At 39.9% G+C, this 17,760-nt stretch overlaps 1 protein-coding gene across 2 annotated transcripts in view; it reads right to left on the bottom strand.

The window, feature by feature from the left end:
• Window positions 1-10,530: 10,530 nt before the first annotated feature.
• The window catches only part of ajap1 (adherens junctions associated protein 1), a 53,525-nt gene continuing 46,295 nt past the window's right edge, over window positions 10,531-17,760 (bottom strand). The window contains exon 6 of one of the 2 annotated variants that reach the window (XM_042227111.1): window positions 10,531-17,430. The gene's annotated coding sequence lies outside the window, so the exon portion shown is untranslated. The remainder of the gene's footprint in view (window positions 17,431-17,760) is intronic. The other variant, XM_042227112.1, reaches the window with a different exon arrangement.

Raw genomic sequence — 17,760 nt, 5'->3', positions numbered from 1 at the left:
TCATTTATAGGCATTCACAAGCTTTCTTTTTCGATCTAAATGAAACCACACGTGTATTTAGCTAAGAGATCATCAGGACTTTTTTTGGAGTAACTTGTATTACTAGGCAATTTTTCAAAGAGAATCAAATAATGTCAAAAATAATAAATCAATTTACACTTTTTCACATGACTGTACTCCATTTCTTAGACTCAACACACCCAGCAGTTTAGAAGTAGCACACTGCTTGCTCCTGCTATTTCAGCTCATTATTTTGAGTGCGCAGTAATTACTGAAGGCTAGTAAGATGAATGCATCAAGATTCTCTCATCACATCTTTCATATGTGTTATTGTGGCTGGTGGTAAGAAGGAAAGTTTCAAAGAGGTTTCAGAAAGAAAAATCAACATGAAACAATAAAAGGGAGACAGACACGTTCCTCTCATCCCAACTGGAAATCCTGCCACTGCTGACAGGTTCAGTAAAATAAACCTTGTGAAGGCTATGGTCAAATATCAGCTTTTGGACATTCAAGGCGAATTTATTTTCCTATATCAACCCAACATCACTTCAGTCTATGTGCAAGACCACTTCTAAATGTCAAGAGACATTTTTTTGAAGGCCTCTATTGAATTTTACTTGGCGTTTACACAGCCTGAGTATTAGATTATTTAAAGGGGACTTCTTAATGTCAGTGGACGAAGAGAGAGTTAGTAGAAGAATTTACAGGAACACTTTAAAAACCAAACACTGTGCCCTTGGTACAACATCTCTCAGAGAGAGAAAGTTTTTTCAAGACACATACACTATATTGCCAAAAGTATTCGCCCCTCTGCCTTCACAGGCATATAGGCTTGAGTGACATTCCAGTGTTAGACACTGATGGCAGTCTCTGCTCTGATTCATCCCAAAGGTGTTACATTGGGTTGAGGTCAGGACTCTGCAGAGGCCAGTCAAGTTCTTCCACACCCATGGCCATGGACGTGATTGGAAAAACCTGAATTAAATGATTTGGATAAGTGAGTCAATACTTTTAGCAATATAGTGTGTGTGTTTTGACTTGATTAGACAGTATTTGGGGTTTGACATTTAAATGAAAATTATAAAACCACATAGTTAATAATTGCAGAAGTCGCATTTCTATTGGTATTTGTGTCGAGATGTGCCTTGTTTAATAAATATGAGCTATTTATTTAATTAAACATTTACATCTTTTGTCATGATGTTTCCTTTATATCAAGTAGAATGTATTGTGTAAGATATATATTTAAACCAGAACGTACAATACATGACCATTGTTTTAATTCTTTTAATGTTTAATTTAATTTTTACATTTCACTGTTAGCGAATTTTGACAAATGACTGTCATGGTCTTGTTTTTAAAGTATTTTTTAAGTTTTGATACATTTTTATTAAGTCTTGACCCATCGAGACATGGAGACCACTAGATCCCTGTAAGTGTGCTGTGGTAACCTGGCACCAAGATGTTTAAGTCCTGTAAGTTGTGAGGTGCGGCCGTACATGGATCGGACATGTATATCGGACATATTTCACAATTCAACACCTCATTTGTTGTGTTCCTCAAATTATCCTGCTGAAAGAGGCCACAGTCGTCAGGGAATACTGTTTCCGTGAAAGGGTGTACATGGTCTGCAGTAATGCTCAGGTAGGTGGTGCATGTCAAAGAACACCACACACATGGATGGCAGGATCCATGGTTTCCCAGCAGAACACTGTCCAAAGCATCACACTGCCTCCAACAGTTTGCTTTCTTCCTATAGTCGATGTTCCTCAGGTAAGTGATGCACACACGATGCAAGAAGTCTAGTCGCTTTCTTTCAAAGCTCCTTGAACTACCATGACCTGGATGATGGAGACCTGTAATGCACTTTGTATTCTGACACCTTTATATCAGAACCAGCATTAAGTTTTTGGCAATTTTAGCTTCAGTAGCTCATCTGTTGGATTGGACCACATGGGTTAGTCCCCACGTGCATCAGTGAGCCTTGACTGCCCATGACCCTTTTGTTGGTTTACCACTGCAGACCGGAAATACCCCACAATAGCTGCAGTTTTGGAGATGTTCTGACCCAGTGGTCTAGTGCCCATATCAAAATCATGTAATCAAACTCTCTGAAATCCTTACCTTTGCCCATTTTTCCTGCTTGTAACACATCAACTTTCAGGACAAAATGTTCACTTGCACTCTGATATATCCCACCCACTAACAGGTGCCATGATGTACAGGGTGGGCCATTTATATGGATACACCGTAATAACATGGGAATGGTTGGTGATATTAAAGTCCTGTTTGTGGCACATTAGTATATGTGAGGGGGCAAACTCCTCAAGATGGGCGGTGACCATGGTGGCCATTTAGAAGTCGGCCATCTTGGATACAACTTTTGATTTTCAATAGGAAGAGGGCCATGTGACACATCAAACTTAGTGGTAATGTCACAAGAAAAACAATGGTGTGCTTGGTTTCAACATAACTTTATTCTGTCATGAGTTAGTTTTTCCTTTTGGCTCTCCTCTCCTTTATCTTCCCTGCTTAGTTCTTATGTCTTTGTCTAGTCTCGTGTTTTTTTGTATTACTTTTCCCTGGAACACTCTCTCACAGTCTGTTTCTAAAACCTAAAGAGAATTATGGATTTGATCAACTGGTCTCTGAATGCTATTGACACCCTTTTCTCAACGAGAAGTCTGGGCTCGGGAGAGGGACTTTCCCTGCCGGATGGACGGGTGGCAGGAATGGAGGGTCGTGTGCCTGGCGGGACTGTTGATCGAGGACGCTGAAGTTATCTACCTATTCAGAACCATGATAACAGGGTTCTTGCTGATCGGTGCTGGCTTGGCCCTGGCTTATAGGAGAATTAAGAAAGCGGAACTGGCTGTTCAAACCCCCCCGAAGCTGCCCGCTGGGATTGAAACGATGGGATGAGGCGCGACTTCTCAGAACGGGATCATTGAGAGCAGCATGGTTAAGACCTTGGAGACGCTTACAGCTGCCGTGAATACTCAGAATAACACCTCTGAGCGTATATTGGGTTACATCAAGGAGAGGCCTGCTCAGAATAACATCTTTGAGCGAAAGCTGGATCACATCGTGTTTAGACTGTTCCTTCCCATTCCATGCAAGGCCACCTGAGTTGGCTGGATTTGCCAAAATGTGGACGCAAGAATACTGTCACTAATGAAGAAACATCAGTCCTAGCTTCATTCAGCAAGAGCCCACAGCGTAGCACTCGCTGCATGTTACTGTAGAGTGGCATTAGTCGGTACAACTAATGGACCCACTATCGGTACAACAATAGTGGGTCCATTCTTCATCAATGGAAACCTCAAGGCCACTGGATATTTGAAATTGCTACATGATGATGTGTTTCCCTCTTTATGCACTGAAGCTGGCACGTTCCCTGAGTTTTTCCAGCAAGCTGGTGCACCACCACATTATGGGTGCCAGGTCCGAGCATTCCTGGATGAACAGTTTCCTGGAAAGTGGATTGGTCGTCGTCGGCCAGTTGAATGGCCCCCAAGGTCTCCCGATCTGACCCCCTTAGACTTTTATCTTTGGGGTCATCTGAAGGCAATTGTCTATGGTGTGAAGATACGAGATGTGCAGCACCTGAAACTACGGATACTGGATGCCTGTGCTGGCATTTCTCCTGCGGTGTTGCTATCAGTGTGTGAAGAGTGGGAGAAGAGGGTTGCACTGACAATCCAACACAATGGGCAGCACATTGATCACATTTTATAAGTGGTCAGAAACTTGTAAATAACTCATGAGAATAAAGTTATGTTGAAACCAAGCACACCATTGTTTTTCTTGTGAATAAAGTTTGATGTGTCACATGGCCCTCTTCCTATTGAAAAAACAAAAGTTGTATCCAAGATGGCCGACTTCTAAATGGCCACCATGGTCACCGCCCATCTTGAGGAGTTTGCCCCCTCACATATACTAATGTGCCACAAACAGGACTTTAATATCACCAACCATTCCCATGTTATTACAGTGTATCCATATAAATGGCCCACCCTGTAGAGATAATCAGTGTTATTCCCTTCACCTCCCATAATATTATGGCTGATCGGTGTATATCTCTGCTCATGCCTCAAATGAAAAAGAATTGATTAGTGATCACTGATTTGATTAGCGATCCATAAAGTAATTTATTTGCACCAACAAGTGTTTTTTTTGTTTTTTGTTTTGTTCCATGAGGCAGCTGTCCAGGAACTGAGGCGCTGTCAGATTAAAAGCTCTGCCAAACAGGCGGACCGGACAGCTGCCTAGATGCGTTCAGTGTCTGCTACGATTAACAGTCACACAGTACAATACACACAGTTCTATTCATGGTTCATTAAATGGAAATCAATATCAATATACTGTGGCTTTATGTAAGACAGTGGCTACAAACTGCCAGCATTTTCTTTGTCATGTACTGTACGTGACTGTTTCTTATTTAGTACTTCTGTGTGTTTGTGCATTTTTCTCTGTGTGTGCAAGTACCAGCAAGACAGAATACCCCAGCTCAGCAGTGCAAGTAGTGTGTGATAAAGCTGTCCTATCAGCCAGCAAGTCGGCAGTTATTGCGTCCGTTCCGCATCTGTGAGCTCCCTCCTTAAACTCAGCAAAGAAACTCTTGGAGGAGCCATTTGCGAGGAATTGAATCAGTCTTTGGAACACAGAGTGGCCTGGCACCACCAAGGATTAAAGGGGAAAAAAAGTGGAGCTGTTTCACTTCACTTGGGAACTTTTGCATATACTGTCTCACTGTATCATATACAGGTAGCGTTTTACAGGCTTGCCGCAGAGACAGAGAAGGAGTGAGCTCATGAATGTTTAATCAACGTTTTCAACGTGCAGTCAAAACAAGCATTTATATTCCTCGAGTCGATATCCAGTGCGGAGGCTGATCTATGTTTAGCTATGCAAATGTGGGGATTAAAACTTGAGGCCAGGCTGGTAACGGGGAAGCGCTCACTGCTAAATTAGGCATTCCCAGCAAAATGCATTTGCAGAAATGTGTGTATGTGCACTCATAATTGCTAAAACAGAGACCAAGTTTTTGTTGTTGGACTCTCACAGAACACAGTATGAAAGAAAAACACTTCACCAAAGAGTTTCAATGACGAGGCGCCCAGTGAGTGATGGACTCTTGGATGTCACAAGCATCTACCAACCTGGAGATACTGCCCATCTACTTCAGCATCAATCAGCCCGAGGCCCAAAAATTCACCCCCCAAAAAAGCCCATTTGGATCTGTTCATTGATGTGTTTCCCTCAAAGGTGAGTCATTTGTTCCACGCTCAGACACTCATTAATTGGATTGTAAATCTTTGGTGACGATTAATCATACGACCTGCTTCAGAGGTGCTAATGAGGAGCTATTTTAGCCTGGTGACATCACCACACATCACCTCTGGCAACTCCAGGCTCCGGGTTTTAGCCTGTTTGCAAGTGTTTCTCCCCGTTGCACGAGAAATTCAGTCATCATTACTGTGCTTACTTCTAATTTCAAGTTTGCTGAAATAATGATAAACATTCATAGGTTCTCTACATTTTCTCTAGATCGTGATATTTGAGTACTGTTCTGTTATGTTTTTGGTATCCCTTGCATCTATGCATGTCATTCCTTTGTTTGTAACACAATAGTTCACAAAATTCTGATCAAACTTTTCAGGAGTGTAGAGCAGGGTCAGGTTATAAAATCCATTAAAAATTGGCTTGCATCCACCAGGGTCTTCAAGGTCAACTTAATGATTTTTTGGTAGACAATTGGCCAAAAGCATTAGAACTTAGAAACTATGATTCCTATAAGCATGGTGTGTATAGTCATCATATAGAAATTCCCATATAAAGACTAAAATATCATGTCACATTTGACCTCAGATCTGTCATTCAAGGTCAATACACTGAAAGTAAAGCGTGAGCTACCTTGACAGAGGTTTGCACTCTTGATGAGCTTCTTGTTTTGTTTTGTTTAACTCATAAATAAAGCTGTAAAATCATTTCAGTCTCACCATCAATTTTGATGGAAAAAAAGGATTAAGATTGCTCATGTCACCATAGGAACCATGAAACCTGGATTTGGCCTGACAATTCTTGAACAAGTAAAACGCAGACTGGTCAAACAAAGGGTTCTGGATTGTGCTGATAAGTGATGTGCAAACAGCAGCCACCCTGCAGACGTCTGTCACTCAGGTCCCTTTGTCACAAATAATGACTGGCTTTCAGAACTTTGTTTACCTTGCAGCCCATTTATACTAAATCTGACCAACTGTTAAAAAGTTTTGTGCTCCAAATGTCACAACGCATAAGTATTATTAACACATCCTGATATTTTTCATCTTCGTCATGTAAATGCTATGTGCATGCATGACTAATGTGGCTTACAAAATGTTTTCTCTAGAAAATGTATGCAGTGTTACACTGAATATTTATGAAAGCCAATTTATGAGCAGACATCATTTTGCCAAGGTTTGCTTAGGCATAGGTACACATGCAGAGAGAAGTTCATGGTTTGAGGTAAAATAGATGAGCGTTTTGCAATCTACACTGTGCATTTACCGCTGTTAAAATGGGAATGGGTGTCGATGGGGAAAGAAAGCAGTGTCACCTGTCATTAGGAAATGGGAAATAGCAATATCTTCAGTTAAAGTTCAATGTTTGTTTTTGCTAGCTATCCAATAAGATTTTCTGTCGAATTTTTGGCTTCGTAATAACATTCTTTCCCCTTCCTGACAGATAACTCATTATTACTGTGGCTTCAAGGGAGTTTACTTGATAGTAAACAAATCTTATTTGCTGGGATCTGTAGAAATGGCTGATGGTTGCATTCATTTTTTGGCTAGACACTCTCTATTACACATATAATTTTTTCACTACCTTTAAAGGATGCCCTCCTTTTTTTCCAATAATGTTGCCAGTGAACATAACCCCCTACAGTAAAACAGTGTAAAAACAAATAAATAAACAAATTTGGGGAATGAAAATACAAAAGAACTAGATGGGTTCATTTATTTGTAAATGAACCCATCTAGTTTTATAAACAAAGAAGATCTGAGTAAACTCAGGCAGACACTGAAAAACTGCCTCACAAGCTACTACTGTAGCTAATATAATTATGCAATATGTATGTGTGTAAGTTTTAACATTTAAAAGAAACGATAACCAATGTTGATCCCTCTGTTTATTTTTCTACTCTTGCTGGTGTCTGTTTAAACCATCACTATCCACAAGATGGCATTGAATGGGAGTAGAGTTTAGAAAGTTCTACTCAGGTCATAAACTCTAAGCTGACTCCAATCTAGTTCCACAGACTTCAATGCTAGGGCAGCAGTAACAGAAAACTGCTTTCAGGCGTTCAGTGCAGAAACCTAGTAGCTAGGCAATACTGTCTGGCAGACAGTGTAGTGTTTGCGCATAAAGTAGTGCACCATATAGCTAACCTTACATACTGCACAAGTGGTAAGCTTATCAAAAGGAGTAATTTGCCACTGCATGTTGTCGAAGCACAGATCCTCCAATTGGTTGGAGACCTGCAGGAGTGGCTCATTTTGTCCCCTAGCTCTCGAGTACTGCAGCCACTGTTTTAAGGCCAAGACCAAGACAGTGGCAGCCTTACATCACCTGCAGCTATGACTTATCAAGTTGCCTGAGGCATACCATTTTGAATTTCTTTATTGTTTTGCTAAACTGTCGGATTTTATTCAACATGCTCCCAACCAGCTGCCAAAGGAGGAAACATGAGCATAACAGTCTGTCAAGACATTTTCACATGGAGCCCAAAGAACTGGCAACAAGAACTGCTTCTTTCCTACAGAGAAGACTACTTTATGGCACAAAGCAGGACATGTGTGGCTCTTCTTTCCAGCACAGTAGACATTCTGTCTCTTCAAGAAATATGGAAAATATGAGATGGGTTTGGAAAAGCACTCACACTGACAAGGCTTGACCTCGGTAGACAAAGCCAATCACCTCTAAAGACTCTAAAATATCAATTGAAAAAGTGAGTAGAATAGTTTAGTAGTCTTCTCAGCCCTGTCCTACACTATCTTAGCTGCCATTCAGAGGTGGTCTGGATGTTCCACTCCCCACTGGACAACTAAGGAGCTAATCAACTTTGACTCCCCTGTCTGGGCAAGGCGGCAGGAGACTCTTTGAAGGGTGCAGGTTTGCAACTGGGATTAATCTCACCGTGCTGAAGTATCTCTCTGGCAGCTGTTGGCATGTGCTGTCCACTCCATTGATCGTGTCCGTCTGTGCAGGCAGGGCTGCATAATTCTATTTAATGTATGAGGAGCGAGAGGGGCTCCGTTCCTGTCACAGTCAGTGTAGACTGATCCAACTGGCCTCATGCTAATGCGGCCTGGCAGGCCTCCCCGAGGACAGAGTCTGGCTTTAGGGAGTACAGAGGAGGACTCATTCTGCCCATGCCGATTCGTCAAACATGAGAGGAGAACCGTATCTCCAGGTGATCTCAAAAGCACAGCGTGGGTGAGAAAGCAAGGACTAAAGAGAAGCCTCTGATCAACAAGATATGCTGTTAAACCGAGGAGCAGTATCACAATGCTTAGATAAATTACCATTTATTGTCACACTGTGAATTTTGTCAAAGAGGAAAGATGCATATGACGGATACAATATGTCAACCTAGACCTTTTTGAAGTGCGGCTGAAGTGGAAGAAATATGAATTTTCTTTAAATTAAAGGCAATCCATTCAGTAGTTGTTAAGATATTTAAGAACATATACATAAGTTATGGCTCACAAATTATACTAAATTGCTTTAGTTTTATCACAAAAAAGACGAGTAACTGATTATTGAATCTGAATATGAAGGATATATAATAATTACCACTTGGTGCGAAGTTGCTTGTTGTCAGTTGCTTTTTCATGTGAGCTGGTTGTAACTTTGGGCCAGTGTTAAGTGGGATTCTCCACTAAGCCTTCAAAAACCATTGTGTGGCGCATACTGAACAAACAGGGCCCGCGCTCGCAAAGCTTTAATCATTGCTATTATTAATGATTGAGTGGTTTAGATAGGAGGAAACGCGAGCCGAGAAGACATTTCGCACCTTAATCAGGTAGAAAAACAACCACTGGAGCGCTTACAGCTTTCCCTGCAAATATGTCACTACTCATTCTGGAGGCTTTTATCCAGGCAAGCCACGAAGGACGTTATTACTAGTTATTTTTGTCATTTTACAAGAAATTGTTGACTGGAGCCAATGAAGAGAGCTTCTTGACCTTAGTATTATAACAGTGACATAGTGTGATATTCATAAGTTTCAATTTTCCATTAACTTTCCTTTAATATAAATAAATACTGCATTTTTTTCCTGTGTCATTAACGTAAAATAGAGTCCAATTTATTAATTTAATATTATGAAGATAATCCTGCATGTATAATGTACCCAATCACAAATGCGGTCATCCATTTAGACTCTTCTGCTCATCGAGGTCGCTGGTCACAGTCAGGCTGGAGGCTAGAAAGAGAACCATTCGTACCATTCACATTCACAGCCGATTTAGAATCAGCAGTGGACCTAATGTGCATGTCTCTGGGCAGTGGGAGGAAGCTGGAGAATCAAGAAGGAACCCACACAGGCACATGGAGAACATGTAAACTCCTATCAGGTCAGTGGATTTGAATCAATGGCCCTTCTTGCTTTGAAGCAATAATGCTAACCACCGTAACACCGTACCACCAAAAGGCTGTGAAATGGAGAGAATGACGAGTTTACAAGGGAAACAGCAAAAAATAAACTAATAGATCAATTAAAAAGTTGATGCTTCATATCTGGGATGATCAAGATAGATATTTCATAGTCAAGCTCACAAATATCTAAAAATAAACAATCACAGAAAAATTAGTCTTAATGAGCCGTGGCAGTGTTAAGTAATCTAATGGCTGAGGGAATGAAGGCTTTTAAGTTTCTGTTTGTGTTACTCTGGGGTAAAAGGTAACCTGTGTGCAACTTCCTGAACTCAGATGACAAAACATGTTCAGGATGGATATTAATGTTTTTTGTCTTCGTTGCCACCTGGTTTTCCCATAGTGAACACAAACCTCTCTGCCTGACCCCCGTGATTTTGGAGCAGGTGTTAACAATACTGCTGAGGGAGTTTCTATTATTGATCGAGAAAACAATGTAACACCAAATAAAAGAAAATCAACAATAAAAAATACATAAAATGTTCTTTAAAGTCTATATACTCTTTTTTTTTTTTTTTTGCAGAGGACTTTGTTCATATTAAATTTGAGTTGATATGATGATCCCGGTATATGGAGATTTCACATTATAGTCTGCATCCAAATATAATTTCACATTTGACCCCTAACCTCCCTTTTATGTTTCAGCCCCCAAAATACAGTTCTAGTTTTTTAAAAGTAAATACTACCCTTGAATTTTGCTGCCTTGCTGGATGTTTCTTGTTTTTGTTTTTCCCTGATGATACTTTTCATGTTCCGTCTAGAATATTAGAGCTGTTTGAGTTCCGCATATTATATTCACCATGTTTAATATATTTCGCCAACGGTGTCATCTTTATGCTTTTAAAGCGACGCATGAGTCATTGTTACCACTGTGGTTACTGGAAGAACCCTGAGCCCTTGATACCACATAGTGTAAATGCTGGTGGATGTGAGTGCTAGTCTCATTTGTTAGCATTATTAATGCTCATGTATCACATTTGACATGATAACTCATGTTTATTCATTAAAATGCTGAGAATTTAGCTGCTCAGAATTTTGCACATCGATTGGATTCATATTAAAATCTTTTATTTCGTGCCATTTGCCCAGATCGCTGCCCTCCCCCAGATTCATTCCAACAAACTCCCTATAGCACGTGCTCGTGTTGTTTTACATTTTATTAATAGCAACATCAGAGTACTAAATGTACAGAGGACGAGTCCAATGAGAATCGCATTTACAGTGCTTGCAAATACAGAGCTTAGTAGTACAAGAGTAACCAAATCAAAGTCACCTGGAAATCGTAACATTTACCAATAACTACAAAAGGAAGAGATGTGGTTCATAAGACACAAAATAAAAGTTATACAACATTTAGCCGTCACAGAGACAGACTAGAGTCCCTTTTCGTGGAGGTGTGTTTTGTGTGTGTGAGTGTATTTGTATATACTATAGTCATAGGTCTTATACAAAAGTTAACAGAGGTACTCATTGATATATTAAACACAAATATAAAAGTTTGAGTCACAAAGTACAAACTCTTCATTTTTATGGCGACAACACAACTTGAGTCAGGTTCCTTCATGGTAGGTATGAATCATGATTGTAAGTCAGCCTCAATGAACTGTGTGTGAAAAGCCCTTCCCTCCCCCCTGCCCCAGAGAGAAAAGAATCTATACAAGCTCCTCACCCCTTGACCTTTGACTTGACCTTTGAACTTTTACTGTACTTCATATTTAGTTTTGTTGCTGTTTTTGCTCCATCTACTTTGATCAGCTCTCGCAGAACATGCAATCGCAGGCTATCCCATTCTCCTGCTATTCGAATTCCCTCGCTGTGTCACTCGTTTCAGGCCTGCACTTAGCTCGCGAAGGCATGATCCAGGGCTAGAGGCCATCTGCATGAATTAGCTGACACGACAGCAGATTTGGGTCACGCTGCTAGTCTCATTCTAGCAGAGGGATTATAAGAGAATTGAGATGTTGCAAACAAAGTCGTTTTTCTTTTTCTCCAAGTCTTTTTCAAGTCTGACTGCACTGATAATCACTGACAGTGACAGTGCTTTAGCTCTTGTGAATAGAAAAAGTAAAAACATGACCCGAGAGGAGAGTCGCAGCCCTCCGCTTAAAATACAGTAAGCGCACAGTACGTGATTTTTAGTTTTTTTAGTTTTTTGAAAAGATGCGGAAAAGCGAGGAGTGAGGAGCTACAGTTTACTGGGAGTGAAAAAAAGAAATAAATGGATCCAGTGAGATACCTCCACAGTCTCGGGGCAGTTTGTGAAATAGTCACAACAATATAATCACTTTTATTGATGTTCTCAGGCAGAAAAGAGCTGTGTCACAGTTGGTTTTTGTGCTTCATTTTGAAAAAGCAACACATTAGGCATCAACAGACCTTCACCAAAGACTTGTCTACACCTTCTTTATATATTTTTTCTTTTCTGTCGACTTGCTGATTTTGGTTTCTTTGGTTCAGAAAAAAAACTCACGATTTGGATCAAAACACTTTTTGTTAATATGTTTAGGAAATATCCAATTTTCTAAGTTGCCTGTCAGAAGACAGTTTCAAAAGAAACACGTCCACTAGCATTAGTCTGAAAATCCTGCTGACTGAGAAAAGATGTGTTCGTGCACGAGTGGACTATATTTTGTCACTATTTCACAAAAGGCCAAAACACCGGCCGAGGATGGATATATATCATTCTGCAAAGATAAACTTTATCCTTTCCTCTCAGTTTGTCCTCTCACCTTCTAATTAAACGTCTCTTTTTGTTTTCATTGATAAAGCGTCCACAAGATATTTTTGTTATCACACAGTGTGCTAATAAGTCCACAATATAGCCAATACACGGATTCCTCTGACCGTTCCTCTGGTATGAATGCTTCCATTAATATGTGGAAAGAAAACAACTTTGTCCTTCAGCTAGCATGTCATTCAAACAAAACACATGTCAATAACTTCCACTCTGAGTTTCTGACATGCAAAGAGGAATCACAGTCTCTGTAAATGTGGCACATCGTTCATCTTGACAGGAAAAGCCTCGCTGATTGATAGCTTGTTTATGTTGAGGAGAGCACAGGTATTATGGGCTGCTGAAGAAACAGAAACGAGAACCGCAAAATATTCATTTGCTGTGGAAAAAAAAGGCATGTCGAGTAACCCCCACCCCCACACCTAACACAACAACACAATATTTCTTCAATCAAATCTGACTGGGCCGTGTGGAATTACTTTCCTGCCTCTTAGTTATAATAAACTAAACTCATCTGCTATACTGAAATGTAAACTGAAAACGCAAGAAAGCAGTAAGACGCTTCCTTACGTATCAGTTTGATTTCAGACAGCGGTAAAAGGGGGAAGCGTGCTGTATGCTGATGTCTCCAGACATCCGCGACTGTTTAAAATATAGATCACAGCTGCTGGTTACATTTTTCTTTGTCTAAATGTCCTTCAGGAATGCAAAGAGAATTCCTTTTAGCAGCTCCTCGTGATTTCAAAGAGAAATACTAACATTAAAATCAAGCTTTTCGAGTCTTTATAGATCTGCCCGGAACACGCCCAATGCCTGAAAAGAAAAAAAAAGCTCAAAAACTTTTTTCCCCAAAGTATTAAAACACAAATAACTTCAGAAAGTTAAAGTTTCCTGTTGTTCAATTATAGCATTTAGTATATTCCAATGAATCCAGAATCTTTCCCACAATATCAGTATAATCTCAGCTGACACTTTCAGCAAATTCTAGCTAGTTGCATTGATATTCCACAATCATCAGATATGGTGTTGTTAACAGATGAAACTGTTTACATCAAATGTCAATCAGCCAAATGTTTTAAAGTTGTGAGACTAAAATAGAAGTTGTTCAAATTTCTGTGTAGGTCTCTTATATGTAGCATGTAATCTTAAAACGACAGTCAACTTTAGCACAGCTAGAAATTAGGGGGGGGGGGGATTTTTACATAGATTTGGCCATCACTGCATTCAATAATATTAATATACTGTATTCAACAGAGTAACTGGGAAATTGTTTACATCAGGCAGCCATTTAAAAGAGAAAGAAATGGGCAAATTATAAAATGATCTCACAAACTTTCCACTTTGAAGGTTCATTGTCCTGTTGTTGTTGGCTCCCTCCCCTCAGCCTCATTGGGCTCAGGGAGAGGCAGATGGACGCCTCTCCCTGAGGTTCTGTTGGAGGTTTCTTCCTGTTATCAGGGAGTTTTCCCTTCACACTGTTGCCAAGCGCTTGCTCAATGGGGCCGTCTGATTATTGAGGTTTTCTTTGTACAGTTGGAGTTTGAATTGATTTGATAACCTGGCTTGATTAGGCAAAATGACTGTGCTCCCAGTTTTTGGCAAATTACTTGTTTAGTACATTGTCATTATAAACAGCAGAAATTTTGGCCAAAGCTAAAGAAGCAGAAGAATTTGCAACCAAACTAGCAGCCCTGTGAGGCCGCACTGAAGCACAGCAGCTGTGATTTCAGCTAAAACATCAGCGCGTAAACAGACAGTGCTAACATGCTAATGTTGAGCAGGTGTAAGGTTTGTCATATTCACTGGCCTAGTTCAGTGTGTTAGCATGCTAGGTAGCATACTGACTGAAACCAACACTGCCATAGCCATGCCGGGATTATAGCTGAAGGCCAAAGCTGGAATAAAAACAGGATTACTGAAAAAGTTTGAAAATGAAAACGTTGCCTATCAACGCTAAAGTTGGCTTTTTGTATTTTTAACCCTGACTATTTAGCAGTCACATCAAAAAGGAAAATACAGACAGTGTACTTCACGAACGATCCTCCTTTCAAAAGTTTTCCTTTAGATGTCTTTCCCTGATTTTTTCTTATGCTGAATAAATGCTGATATTGGTTTATTTTCAGAGTCATTACAGTAAATAACAATTTCTGGGGCAGTTGTAGCAGTATGTATATACAAATACAAAATGAGTATGGTGACAAATGATTGCAATCCAGTCTAGATCAAGTTTAGTTAGTTTCTTGGCAGCTACTGTTGGATTAACAGGTTTTTTTTTTGTTTTTTTTTAATTCATGTGATGATACACTGTCTATTAAAATCGATGCAGAAATGATAGTTAAGAAGAGCAAGTCATTGGTTTCCCAGCCAACCATGGATACAGCTGAACCCAAGATATGATCACAACACCGTTTAAAACCACTCGGTACTGTTTTTACTTTCCACCTGGAAATCACTCTTCAGTCTCTGAGCTATTGCAGCGTCTACTGAAGTATTATACTGGTTAGCTAAAGATATAATACAAGTAACTGCTTGAAAGTGCAGGTAAGAAGCTTGGCACAAGGTTAGTTTTTGTGTTTTGAAAGAAATACCATAGTTACACATGTAAACAAAGACACTATCCCCGACCTAGCTGAAACCTTCCCAAAAAATGGGAGAGGTCTTGAAAAATAGAACACACCTGTACACAAATAGAAGCAAATATATAGAAAATACATTTACACGTGTATAATTTACAGCAAGTTTCATAACCCTCTTACTAGTAAGATATCACTGTTCATTCAAAAAAATATATGTTATGTCAAAGAAGCAACGCAGCCTGTCGTGAGGCTGCACTGGTATGTGTCATTCATGAGATGAGTTTCATGTTGTGAATTGGCCAGAGCAGGAGTTTTGCACCACAGTGTTTATCCCAAGCCATCTCGACACCTCCTGAATGGCTCCCACATACCGATACTGATCACTGGGACAACCTGTTGTCTTGAATCCTTTAAGGAAGTGAGTACAAGTCCGAAAACCTACCAAGTGAAGTACTGGAGATCGACCATCTATACCCAGTAAAACCCATCATTTATATCTGTACATATTGCTGTCTATAGCCATAAACATTTACAATTGCAGAATTGTAGTTGTGCTTTGTACAAACCCACAGCAAAATAAAAAGGTAGATTAACAGACAACTTTCTCGAAAGCTTCGTAGCACAAAGCTAATCTGTTTCAGGAGCTTGAAGATGATAATAAAAAGTATTGGTGCTAGGAAGCTCTCAGGAGAGCTTTACTGTCCTTCCTCACCAGAAGTTTAAACCAATTTGGCAGCAGCAGATTGGTTTGTCTTAATCCCCTTACTACAACAAAACACAGAGGGAGTGTTTTTAGGCCTTTGAAAGTATAAAATAGAATTTTTTCCTCTTAATTCTGTCCTTTTTTCCCCCTTTTTGCTCAGCTTTCTACGGCACAAATTAAAACAAATTATCCGAGAGTAACCCCAAACATCCTGGCTGTGATAGCTTAACTACTGGATGATTTAAACATTGTCCTCAAGAGTTTATTCGGGTCTGGAGAGCGCGAACCCTTAAAAAACCTACTGTGTTTGATGGGGGATTCCTTCCTGCTTACATTCCACAGTTAAACAAACCATGCATTTTGATCCTGAGGGACACCACATTTTTAGCTTCCCATTTCTTCTGTTTAATTCCACCTTGAACAAATCGGTTGACGATGGAATTACATAGACTTTCGCCTATAATTTAAGAGTTTCAGGCTCAACAACTAATTTGTCAAACCGGTCGAGAGTTGGGTGGGGATGTTCAATTACTATCCGTTTTTCAACGTTGCTGTTTATGCAAATGACTACAATTTATTTGAACACAGGAGGTTCAGATTAAATCTCTTCTACCCTTTAATTTGGAGCTCGGATCAAAATCTAAACCGTTAGATTTATCCCAGACAGCTGCTGAGACAAGAGACTGATACGAGGTGTGCGAGAAAGCTAGACAGACCTGAGGCAGTATGAATGTCCTGTCAAGCTCCATGCAGTCTGTGGCTGTACTCACTCGTGAATGTGCCGCTGTGGGATCTAACGAGGACACACGCCTGCGCCACAGAAGCCTTTTGTGTATTTTTCCATTTTCCTAAATCAGATGCAAATCTTACATAATAAGCAGTCGAGGTGGGCGCTGGACTGGCTTGCACCAGATGTGTTCAGATGGTTGTCTTTGATATTACCTCAGCTTAGGTGGGAGTATTTAAAAAGTGGTTCCAAGCGCTTCTGACTTCCCCCGTTAGGGCTGTGGCAGACTCTTGTGTGTAAAAAAATAGACACGACTATTCTGATTTTAAAATGGGACCGGTAGAAACAACTTTTTTTCTTCTTTTTTTTCTTAAATTAACCGTCCAATAAAGCATATACCGTTTTCCATCGTCTCTCTTCCCCAGCTAATAGAATAGTGCTTCATATAAATATCTTTTAGACTCTTTTGTAACACATTTCTTAAAACTATTTCATAACATATTCAAATACATTTAGCATTTTTTTGTACTTTCATATTTCTTTAAAAACCAAAAACCAAAAGAAAAAAATGTAACTGCAGTTGATACAGGGTTAATATAACGCTCTTTTTTTGTCGGCTTGTTTTTTAGTCCATCAGTCGTTGTTGAAACTTCTGTCCATCCAGGTTGTGGCACATAGTGGCATTATTGGCACATTGTTCAGAAATACAGTTCATCTTCCTCCCGAAGAAGCTCCTTGAGTTCCTCTGTGATAGGGCTAATGTTTTCCTTGAGACATCCGCGACGTCCACAGTCTAGTTCCATACATCCTGTAAATATATTTATATATAATCTATATCTAAATGACCGTAGGTTCTTGGAAATATGGTTTTCGCAGCGTTATGGCTGCTGCTTGTCAACTCTAGAAAAATAAATATCTTCACCAGTGTCCAAAGATCACGCTATTTTACAAAAGAAGCTGTTTTTTTGTGTTTCTTGTTTCCAACTGGATCCTGTGGAGATGCAGAGAACACAACCCCAGTTACTTCTCATTATGTTGCCAGTGCAAAATTAAACACACACACAAAGCTAGCCTGCTTCTGACTTATTTTAGGGAGAATATGGGTTTGTCTCAAAAAACATGTGACTCCAGTGCCTTTTTTACATGATATGAAAGGGCAGTGTTGTATTAAAAATCGGTACAGTTAAGGTCTATTGTTGCATACACTTAAGCCTAAAAAATACACAAGATTTGCAAAGATAAAAAGGGATATTATGTCTTTTATGACTCCAGCACAGGGAGCAAGCTGTGGAAAGCTAAGCTGAGTGAGACTAATGTGTGT

Source organism: Haplochromis burtoni, unplaced genomic scaffold, assembly GCF_018398535.1.
Source record: "Haplochromis burtoni strain Fernald_Lab_line unplaced genomic scaffold, NCSU_Asbu1 Contig_244, whole genome shotgun sequence".
Taxonomy (NCBI): Eukaryota; Metazoa; Chordata; class Actinopteri; order Cichliformes; family Cichlidae; genus Haplochromis; species Haplochromis burtoni.
The sequence above is the reverse complement of the archived record's forward strand: the minus strand, read 5'-3'. Positions and strand labels throughout refer to the sequence as shown.